This window comes from Anguilla rostrata, chromosome 10 (assembly GCF_018555375.3).
Source record: "Anguilla rostrata isolate EN2019 chromosome 10, ASM1855537v3, whole genome shotgun sequence".
Taxonomy (NCBI): Eukaryota; Metazoa; Chordata; class Actinopteri; order Anguilliformes; family Anguillidae; genus Anguilla; species Anguilla rostrata.
The window spans coordinates 32277693-32288024 of record NC_057942.1 but is presented as its reverse complement, the minus strand read 5'-3'; the positions used below and the strand labels follow the sequence as shown (position 1 = coordinate 32288024).

Below are 10332 nucleotides of genomic sequence, written 5' to 3'. Positions count from 1 at the left end.
AGAAACCCGGAGTGCGTGCGCCAGGCGAAGGGCCCATGAGTTCCGGACCCCCATCGCCCCCGTCTCCTCGAAGATGAAAGGCTGTTCGCCTTCTCTGAGCTGTTGGCTATCTCCGTACAGCTGTGCGATCATTGATTTTGCTGCCTGCCCTCTTTATAGTTCAGCCAAAGCTTGGCAAGGCCACAGGGAGTCTTGCAGTAGAAGGATTCAATCACCTTTTTGAAATTCAGCTGGATCAAGGTCAAGGTCAAGGTCAACTTTATTGCCATTATAAAGTCCAAGATTGCACCATGAAATGAGGTGGTGGGTCTCATCTGTGACAAACATAGAGAGAGGCACAAGAAAAATGATAAATACTGTACGTATAAGCAATTTTAAACATTTACAAAGGGGAAGGGGGAACATGGCCTGAAGTGCAGTTTAAAAAAGTTAAAAAGTGCATTACACAGTAGTCTGATGGAAAGAGTCTTTTGATTCTAGTATGGGGGTATTGGGGAGATGGTCTGAGGAAACGGAGTCTGGAAGTGCAGCAGCGCAGGTTATTTTGATTTTTTTCTTCAGAAACTATTTATGACCTAAAGTCATACATCCTATATACTTAGTTTTTATTATGACTAAAATCTCTCTCAGGCTGTTATTTTTATCATGACTGAAATGTCTCTCACGTCTCATTCCTATGCTGTAATAACTACACAACATGTAGTTTGTTTGTTTGTGTGTGTGTGTGTGTGTGTTTAATTTCCTCATTATTAATTCAAACATTTGAACAGCATTTCTAGAATTAGCGAACAGAATGCTACCAGAAGGCAGTTGCATTGTGGAGCAGTGGCCGCATCTTTAGACTGTCTGATGAGAGTTCCCATTTGGCCCGGTGCTAGGTGTGAGTGGCGGGAGGGTGTGGGCGGGAGGGGGTGGGGGCGGGTGCGGGGCGGGAGGAAAGCCGCAGAGCTTTCGACAGCGCGTTCTAAGGAAACCCTCTGCAGCGTCAGCTGCACCTGACACCCTGGGGGCGACCTTCACCCTCCTGTCCCCCGCCGTCCCGTGCCGGGCGCTCTGCCAGGGCGCGGCTCCAAAGGGCTCCTCCCCCGCTTGTTTATCCACGCACCGGGATCCGCGGCGTCGGTTTTGGGTGGGGGGGGGGGTAGCGGGGCTTCGAAACACCATTTCCGCCCACCATTTCTCTCCAGCTGTCAGATAAGCATCTCTGATCAGTGTGAATTAATGTCCTATAGCTTATCGCATTGTCCACGCTGGGTCACCTGTGTGGGTCTGTCTTCTCCCGGTTCGCTGTGGTGATGGTACACTTGCAGCGCTATATATTGCCATATATGGGCGCCACGCCGTTTGCTGAGAATAGGTCACTGCCATTAAGACGGTGCTTGTGTTCTCCACATACCTGTCATTATAACGCCTCTCCCCGGCCTTTTCTCTTTATTTATAAAGAGGGTGGGTGTAGAGGGAGACTTTACTGACAGAGCCGAAAGAGTCGGCTGTCGCTCATGTCACTTTGAGAAGACCTTTGATATCGGTTGGTGTTTTTTTGGCACGGGCGAGGTCCCACAGATCACAGTAAAAGGACTCGAAGCGCTTCTGTCGCCTTCCAGAACCTCTTACCGCAGGTAATCGCTGCAGTAAGAGCCTCGGCTTCCTGAAGAGGAGGAGGAAAAGCCTGAACACCTTCCTCTGCACTAGTGCCGTTAGCAAGGGCAAAGCCTGGCTAGACTTGAAGGTGTGTGAGGGCACACTGCAGCTTCTGCTACCGAGCTTCCAGGGTTCCCATGCATCCTGGAAAACCTAAAAATGCAGTTTTCCAGCCATGGAAAAGTCATGGAAAATAACAAAATCTCACGGAAAACAATTGCTTGTCTCAGAAAATGTTTTTCTCAGAAAAAGTTAGTCTGCAACCACAATCTCACCCCCTAACCACCGGTCCATCGCAATCCACCCCCACCTGTCTGGTCCATAATCGCAATCTCCCCATCTCTGCATTCACATTCTATATCACAGGTCTTGGTCAAATAAAATGTTCTGGAAAATAATGTCTTGGAAAGAGTTGGAACCCTGGGCATTGAGTGGAGAATGAGGCCCTGTGTCTGCTCAGGTATCTGGGTGTCCAGGTGTCCAGCTCAGGTGAGGCACTGTGGGCTAGCGCTCAGGATTCTTACACTACTACTTCCTGAGGAAAGATCCTCTTTTTAAATGGTGCATAATAGCCATCCCTATTCCGTGTACTATTTCTAAAATGGTGTACGAATAAATTGTGTTGCACAAAGTAGATACCTTGTGGGAATATGAATGGAAATATACCTATTTGTCATTCTGTCACAAGCGGTAGGTATGCTGGCAGAACTATTGTAGACCTGGACCTCATTCATAAATCATAATTTTGGATGCATAGTCTCAACATTTTTCTTCTCAGTGTTGAAAGAGCTAAGCGTACTTCTATAGTGGCCCCAGTTTATACCTCTGGTTTAAAGAATAGGGCTTAACCATAAAGTAATATGTTTAAACCCGTTTTAAACCTGAATTGTCTACTGTGTGTGTGTGTGAGTGTGAGTGTGTGTGAGTGTGAGTGTGTGCGTGCTTGTGTGTGTGTGTCTGGTGGTTAGGGTACAGGGTATGTGTCCATTAGATTACAGATTAGAATCCCAGGTGGGTAGCACGGTGATTGTTTTGTAGGGCAGGTCCGCCATACATCTTCCCATAAAACCGTAATGGAATTACAATTAACGTTAAAAGGGGCAAGCTATGTAAGTGAATCCCAGATAGCTGTGTTTATTAAGCTAAAACATCATGTGCTCTACAGGCATCCCTTATGTACGGTTGCTTATTGTGTGGATAAAATAGATTTATGACATATGTGCTCCCTCACCCACACTGAGAGGGTAATTATAAACTGGATTGCCAAAGGCTCTGAAGTCCATTATGGGAAGCTGGTCCTATATGCTAGTGCTAAGTGCTGCACTCATAGTTCAGACTGGGCATGAAACTAATTCTGCAGTAACCTGGCCAACACGGCAGGTCAAAGTTGCCAGTGATGTCAGAACTGGGGCGGCAGTGTAGTATAAGGGGTAAGGAGCTGGTCTTGTAACACAATAGGTTACAAGAAAGGTTACACAAAAAGGTTACACGGGTTCACAGGTTCTAATCCCGGTTAGGACACTGCCGTTGTACCCTTTGAGCAAGGTGCTCAACCTGCATTACTTCAGTATATATGCATTGCTTCAGTATATTTGTATAAATGGGTGCAACTTAAATGCTAAATTGCTTTAACGGGAGGTAAGAAAAATGTACGTATGGAGAGGGATTATATTGGCGTGAAATAGGCTTTGTTGGTTTGTTCAGAGGGATGGGTTTCCTCATCATGTAATATCTGTTGGATGTACTCATTTCCCTGTCCTGCTTGCCTCACTCCTGTACGTCTGGGCTGTTCAAGACTAAACTAGCCTTAACGCCGTTCCATCTCGAATTCTTTAAAGACGCTGACATGACAGCAGTCGAGCCATTCGAGGCAGACTCAAGTGCGGCCAATGAAATGAAATGGCTCGGGGGGAAAAAAAATCCAATATTCTCAGGAAATGTGCTGTTATTATCGAATGGGTGATCAGACCAGACGGAAATCCAGACGTGTAGGTAAGTGGGATTAATAGTTTGGTCGTCGGGAGAGATATTGATCCAGAACAGGAACAGAAACTTTTTTTTTTTGCCTTTGGGCAAATTCCGTTAGAACTTCAGCACCCTTTCACCAGAGACTACTAATGCATGCTGTAAGCGTGTAAGTGCTTATTACATATTTAATTGGCCAGTCGGAATGGTACAGGGGGGACCTGTCTAATGGCCGACCTAAATTGCCTATTGATTCTTAAACCAGGAGTGCCTATAGATGACAAGACCGAGGGGAGTTTTTTTTTTCCGTTTTGTTTTTAACTGAAAAGGTATTCACGCTATTAAGCGCTTCTGTGCTTCCTGCTCTTCACCGCAAACCCGCCGCAGGTGCACTTTGGATCCGAGACGCTTCACTGTCTCCTGGGTCCGGTGGGCTTCTGGGAGGGACCAGTCTATACGGCTCGTAATGGGATTACAAAGTTAGTCTGATACGTGAAAAGTAACTGCTGTAGAACGGATGCGTTGCAGCTTCTTCGGACAGCAGCATGCGTTATGTCGTGCAAGGCCAATGCACGCAATTGCCAAACAACTAATGGAAACGGTTCTAGTCTGTCACATTCCTGTCGGGGTTCCCATTGGATTAAATAACCTCAGCCTATTTACAGTTCATTATTACATTCATTAATTTAGTGGACACTCTTATCCAGGGGTAATAAAAAAAGTTGGAGTTACATTTGTGCATCCACCTTGTTGTTGATTTATGAGTAACGGCTGTCAGCTTTCCCAGAGCAGTGAGTTTAAGTGCAACAAAGTCATAAAAAATACACAGAGCTGTAACCCTAGTTGCGTAACGACCTTGCCATGTTGCCTCCAGTCATTCAGCTGTGACAGAACCAGTGAAGTTTTGAGTCCCATGGGGGTAGCAGCAGATCAGGTTAGTTCATTGCTGGGCCTTTTCTTTGACCATGGTGGGTCTGCTGTAATTGCATTACTTTCATAATGGGGTGAGAGGGAGATACGTGTCTCTGTCCCCCAACACAGCACATAAACAAGGAGTAACCTCAGCTCTGAGCTCCTGTTCATGGTCGTTTGTCAGATAGTCCCCTTATTTACTTGACGGTACTACTGTTAAGTTGTTCCCAAAGCAAATAAATAGTTAAAAAATAAACACATGGTATGAATGACATCATAACAGTGATGATTCATAAACATAAATTGCTCATATGTTTTACATGTTAATATATTCCTGTGTAATAACACGTATCTTGGTATAAGTGGTGCTGTTGTTAAAAGAATCCTCTCTGTTTCTCTCTCTCTTAAGTCTAATCAAGTTCAGTTGACATTATTATTGGTATGGCTGGAATTGACCTATGAAATATGATGCCAAACCAAAGGCTTTATTTATAAGCAAACAACAATAGACCGTAGCCTAAAAAATACAAAATAAACAAAATCTGCACCTTGGACATCTTTCAGCCTCTATCTCTCTACTCTCTCTCTTCCACTCTCTTTCTCCAGAGGGAGTTCTGTCTCTCCTTGCAGCTGTCAGCGTCTCTCTCCCTCCTTCTTTGATAGATTAGACCGGTCTTCATTAGCACCGGCTGCCTAACTGACAGTCTGACTCAGCAGAGCACTGCAGAAATGCACAGGACACCCTCTATTACAGCATTGGTAAACCACGCAGTTTAAAGTCTCACTGTGAAAGTCGCCCAGCCCACACTTTATAGCGATACACTGATACAAGCCTTAATGTGCAAATTCACACACGCGCCGGGTTGTTCCCTGTAAAATTGTGTTGAATCTGCCAGTTTGTGACCACCGCGAAGCGGGGAGTTGATTAGGCATTGAGCTGTCTAAAATGCCCGCGTCATTGTTCCACATGGAGGAACGCCCCCTGACGATGAGTGACAGGAACAAGCGTGCGGCTCCATTTCCTGCCCTACCCTGCCAATCCGCCCCCCCCCCCCCCATTCCGAGCATGTCGGCACCAATAAACACCAAACCCAGGAATGGAACCTCACCATCTGCTCCGCTCTCAACATTGTTCGGGCAGATAAGATTTCTGACAAGTGTGAAACCCCATGATACATACGCTCCCAGGAGTTCCTGAAATTATTACAGCGATGAAGTGAAAATCCCCCCCCCGCCCCACTAAGGTGCATCGCTAATTAGAGCAAGCTATATGCAAATTAGGAAATTTACGGCCCACATAAATACGACCTATATTTTAGCAGCGATAAGGTTCAAGGCCATCGAAAGTTCCCTCCGGTTGAAGCTGCCTTTTGTCGCCTCTCGCAAACAAATGGCCGTGTGGACGGTTCTTGTGCAAATTGTAGCGGTTAGGTCCTCCGTAGACGAGTTAGCATCAAGCTCCACTCATTGGCCCGCAGCCAGGCTTGTCCCCTCAGAGGACTGAATTATGAATTTCATGTGTCTAGAGGTCAGTGTTTGGCGGCACAGTCTGTCAGTCAAACTAACATTTTGGCGGTGTGTGGCATCTCGGCGGTAATGAGGTCACACCTCATCTGTCTTCCGCTGGCGTGGAAGATTCTGAGGGAGGCTTGGATCTGGGGTTCTGAGGGGAGGGGGTCGTCTTCATGACTAATGGAAGAGCGGGATTCACGCAGGACATTTCTAAATCTAGGAACCTGTAGGAGAACAGCCTCAGAGGAAATGACTCACCGTCATCAATCGCTCCGTGCCTTCACCTCTACCTGTTGAGAGAGACTGAAACTTAGGAAAAGCAGAATAGAGAAAAACAGGCTATTCTGAGTTTTTGTGTGTGATTGATGGGCAGGCATGGTGATTCATCTCCTCTCGTTTGCACGCTTTGAAATATTGGGATACATTTTTAGAACACCCCTCTTCTCATGTGTCTTTTGATCATCTCAAGAACAGTGCCGAAGGATTATTTTTAATGAACTGAGGAGGTGTTAGAATCCGGCGGAATCACAATATTGCATTTGATCTCTTCCCTTAAGTGTCACTGCTTGGCATCACTGAAAGAACCAACAAAACTAAATGCAAAAGCCCTTTTTCAGTCGTCCATCTTGTCATTTTTAAAATATCACTTTTGACTTCTGCTAGTCCTCTCTGTATAGGTGTAGCATCCTGACTCTCTGAGTGGACGTGGCCTTTGCAGAAATATCTCTTGAACAGGACTGTCGGAACTCAGGGGTGACGCGGTGTGGGCGGAGAGATGGTGGATTTTACTGCTATTTTTACTGCTAGCAGGCCCGAGAGTTTTGGGAAGGTCCCATGTCCACATACCACAGAGACCACCGTTCTACATTAAATTTTAAAAACATCACAGAAAGCCAACTCTAAATTCAGCCAAGCTGTAGAAGAGGACTGTTTTCTGCACTATGGACCCTGAGTGTGCATACTCCTTTGGGGAGAAGACTGAAAGAACCAGATGGCCACAGTTAGCTAACTTTAGTGACTAGCAAACAACGACACTCATTTACACAGGACAGAACTTTGAGAACATAACACACAAATGATTGTGAGAGAGTAAAATGACTCCCGACTCTTTTCTCCAAACAGGGGCCATGCGATATTTGCGTACTAGCAAAAGAGGACAGTGTTCTCAGTGTCAAATATTGTCCAGGGAAATGTCTTACTGTCAAATTGTGTCCAGGGAAATGTCTGTCAAATTGTGTCTAGGACAAAGTGTTACTTTTTCCTGTGATTCTTGTTTTCTTTCCTGTAGAGGAGGCTTAAGGTTTATAATAGAAACTGTCATCCGTGTTCTCTTAATATAGTGGCAGCTGCTCGAGTAGGCAATTTCTTGATTGAGAAGGTTTGTCATTCTTGGTATTCAGGCTATATATTCATGTACCTTGACATACAGCCAAAAAACGGATTTATCAAAAGTATGAATGCAATTATGCCAAATTCATAAATAAATAAACAATTTATGTCGCGCTTTACAAAGCTGCTCTAGCGCAGCTGCACAGCAATGCTATTGACCGGCGGGTTAAATGAGATTGATGGATGAAATGGTTGATTACTTGATTTGTGGGACTGAGGATTTGAATGGCTGATTGGCCGTAGATCATTCCTGCGAGGGATAAGGGATATACCGAGGAGACTTCTCCAAAAACAGTCTCAACTCAGGTGCCGTGACAGCAGGAACCCCTCAACACTGACCCTGGACTTGGAGAGCCACAAACCTGGCTGGCTTTTCTCCTTACTCATCACTTAATTGACCAATCAAAGCAGCTGATTACACAGTAAACTACCCTCACCTGAGTCCTTGGCTCTGAATTTCTTCCTTATGGGTAAAAGGGCAGATTCTTCTTTGGTGGAATCATTGTGAACTCCTCACACCAGGTTTAAATTGTAATTGATAATGACTGCCTGAACAATTTTGGGTGTGTAGTAGTGACTTTGAGCACCTTGCTCCTAGGAGGAACTTGTGATCTGTTACAGCTCCATCATGCCTGTTTGCTCCCCTAGTTAAATTTTTACTACTGCGCTTTTCAACATCTTCTAATATCCGTAAGTCATCCTCTTATATTCTTCATGGCTTTTATGCTTCTTTTTGGCTTCTGTTGTGGTTTTCGTTGCCAGAGATATAGCCTAAAAACCTCAGTGCCAGGACCAAAACCCCTGCTATTTACTGTGTTTTCCACGGTTGCTCATGATGTGCACATGTGTCTTTCTTATGGTCATTCACAATGCGTCTTTATTTATTTCTTTGTCTATTTGATAGGGACAGTGGGTAGCTGCTTGGCTGTCCCAGAATTAGCTGTCAAGCTAAATTTAACCTGTTGTCCCTAACGGTAAAAGACAGTGTACATAGAATGTAAATGTTAAAAGACAGACATCACCACTATTAGTAAAAAATAATAATGACCACCATGCATCTTTCTCACGATTGCTCACGATGTGTACTATATGGCTCCTTGTTTCTGTGGCACTGCCATGTGGTCACTTCTCTTGATCCGTCATGGTGGAACATTTGCTGTGTGTTTCTTGTGTTTTCCTAGCACAGGTGTGTGCATTGTGGACATATGGGTTTATGTTATGGGTCCCTATTTTCTGCCCCTTCCTGTGCCTTGGAATGGTTCTCCGTGGTTATTAATGGTCCTATGGTGTGCTTGGGGTGCTTATGATATTCTATTTAAAAAAACTAAAACTGATTTTCTATTTCTGGTCTCACAATCATCCCTCAGCACCTGATTGGCAGATTTGATTCCCCATGTCCTCACTGCCAATGAGAATTAAAATATAAGTGGACAGGGTTAAGTGGAGGTCAGAAAGATAAATAAATCAATATTGGTGAAATAACTCATTTGGTCGTTTAAATTCAGCCTATGGACTTAGTCTTTGCTGCAGGTGTTGATTTGAGGTGTGTTCGTGTATTTTAGATCCTCCACAGGCTCTGTTCTCTGCATCTCCCTTTTTTCTTGGCTTTCTGGCTTCACAACTGGCCACCAATTCAAAGACAATGTCGATGGCCCATTGACTGTAGCAGCTGAGAAGACAAACTTGCATCTCTGGTTGTGTGGCTATTTAATATGTGTGCTCATGGGCGTGAGTGTGTATGTATATATAATTTGCGTAGTGTGTGAGTCAGAGAGATGGGGGATGACTGAAGACCGAATGAACTGCACAGCCCTACGGAGGAGGGGAACACTCGTTCGGATGGCAGAGAGGACGGGTGGAAATGAATCGGTAAATAAACAATAAGCTGCGTAAATTATTCAGTAACATTGAGAAGCAGAGATCGGTGGATGGCTGCCCCCCCTCTTTTTGACCGAGTCCCCCTCTCTGTGGAGAGCTGCCACACCGGCTGGAGATTTGTGGTGGTGCGGTAAGCCGTGATGGGGGAAGGGAGCGAGCCGGGGGTTAACCCTTAAATCGTATTACGGTTCAGGCCATAATTTAATGCTGTGTCATCTGTGTGCCTTCAGCAAACAATAAAACCTGCTGGCCTGCAAATAGTGGAATCTCATCTATTGAACGTTTGGCATGTGACGTTGATTGTTTTGGCTGGTGCAAACAAAATCACTTTTGATTTCGGACTTTTTTTTTTTTGTTGGACAATTTTATTTTTCATTTTTTAAAGAGGCATGCAGGTGGAATTTGGACTAAATCGTGGGTGTGCGTCAGATATGGCACTGGATTTCCTTGCTCCAGGTCAGTACTTTGTGTTTGACGGGACTTTTGAAAATGATCTTGCCCTAGCATAAAGGTGAGGGAGCTTATCAGAAAACTCATCCGTTTGCACCACGGCTAATGGTGCAAAAGATCGAGCAGAATCTCTAAATAGTTTGAACTGCTGGACTCTTGAGTCTGTGAAGGCTGCAGAGGGGTTCTAAATGTGCCCATCAGAGCCTCGTTTGTAGTGAGGCTGCCCACCCGCCAGCTAGTACAGGCCGCGTCCTCCGGCCAAATTACCGCCACTTTCAGAGATGAATGACTCAAAATATTAATGGCGGGAAGCTCAAACTTTTAAAACATTCCTGTGGAAATGATACATTTTGTTGCACTGGATTACTGGCACTGTGGTACAATTGTTGTGACATGATACAGTTCTTGGGAACAGATAACTCGGGTTTGATTCCCAGGTGGCAGTGTTCGATACAGTAAAAAGGTTTTAAAGTTTTCCTCTTGTGTGTGTTGGTGTCACATTTTTGGATGGAATGGGTGCCCAGACAGAATTCTGTATTTGGGTGTCACAGCTGCTGGCCAGCAGTGGAAGTTTCCAGGGGTGCA

The 10332-nt window shown here is 45.0% G+C and overlaps 1 protein-coding gene across 12 annotated transcripts in view; it reads left to right on the top strand.

Moving 5' to 3' along the window:
• Positions 1–10332, top strand: part of LOC135233218 (multiple C2 and transmembrane domain-containing protein 1-like) — a 154133-nt gene that overhangs the window by 30330 nt on the left and 113471 nt on the right. Inside the window, exon 1 of one of the 12 annotated variants that reach the window (XM_064296540.1) lies at positions 7944–8109. The exons of the other annotated variants lie outside the window; for them this stretch is intronic. The gene's annotated coding sequence lies outside the window, so the exon portion shown is untranslated. Of the gene's footprint in view, positions 1–7943; positions 8110–10332 lie in introns of those variants that run through there. 12 annotated transcript variants of the gene reach the window in all.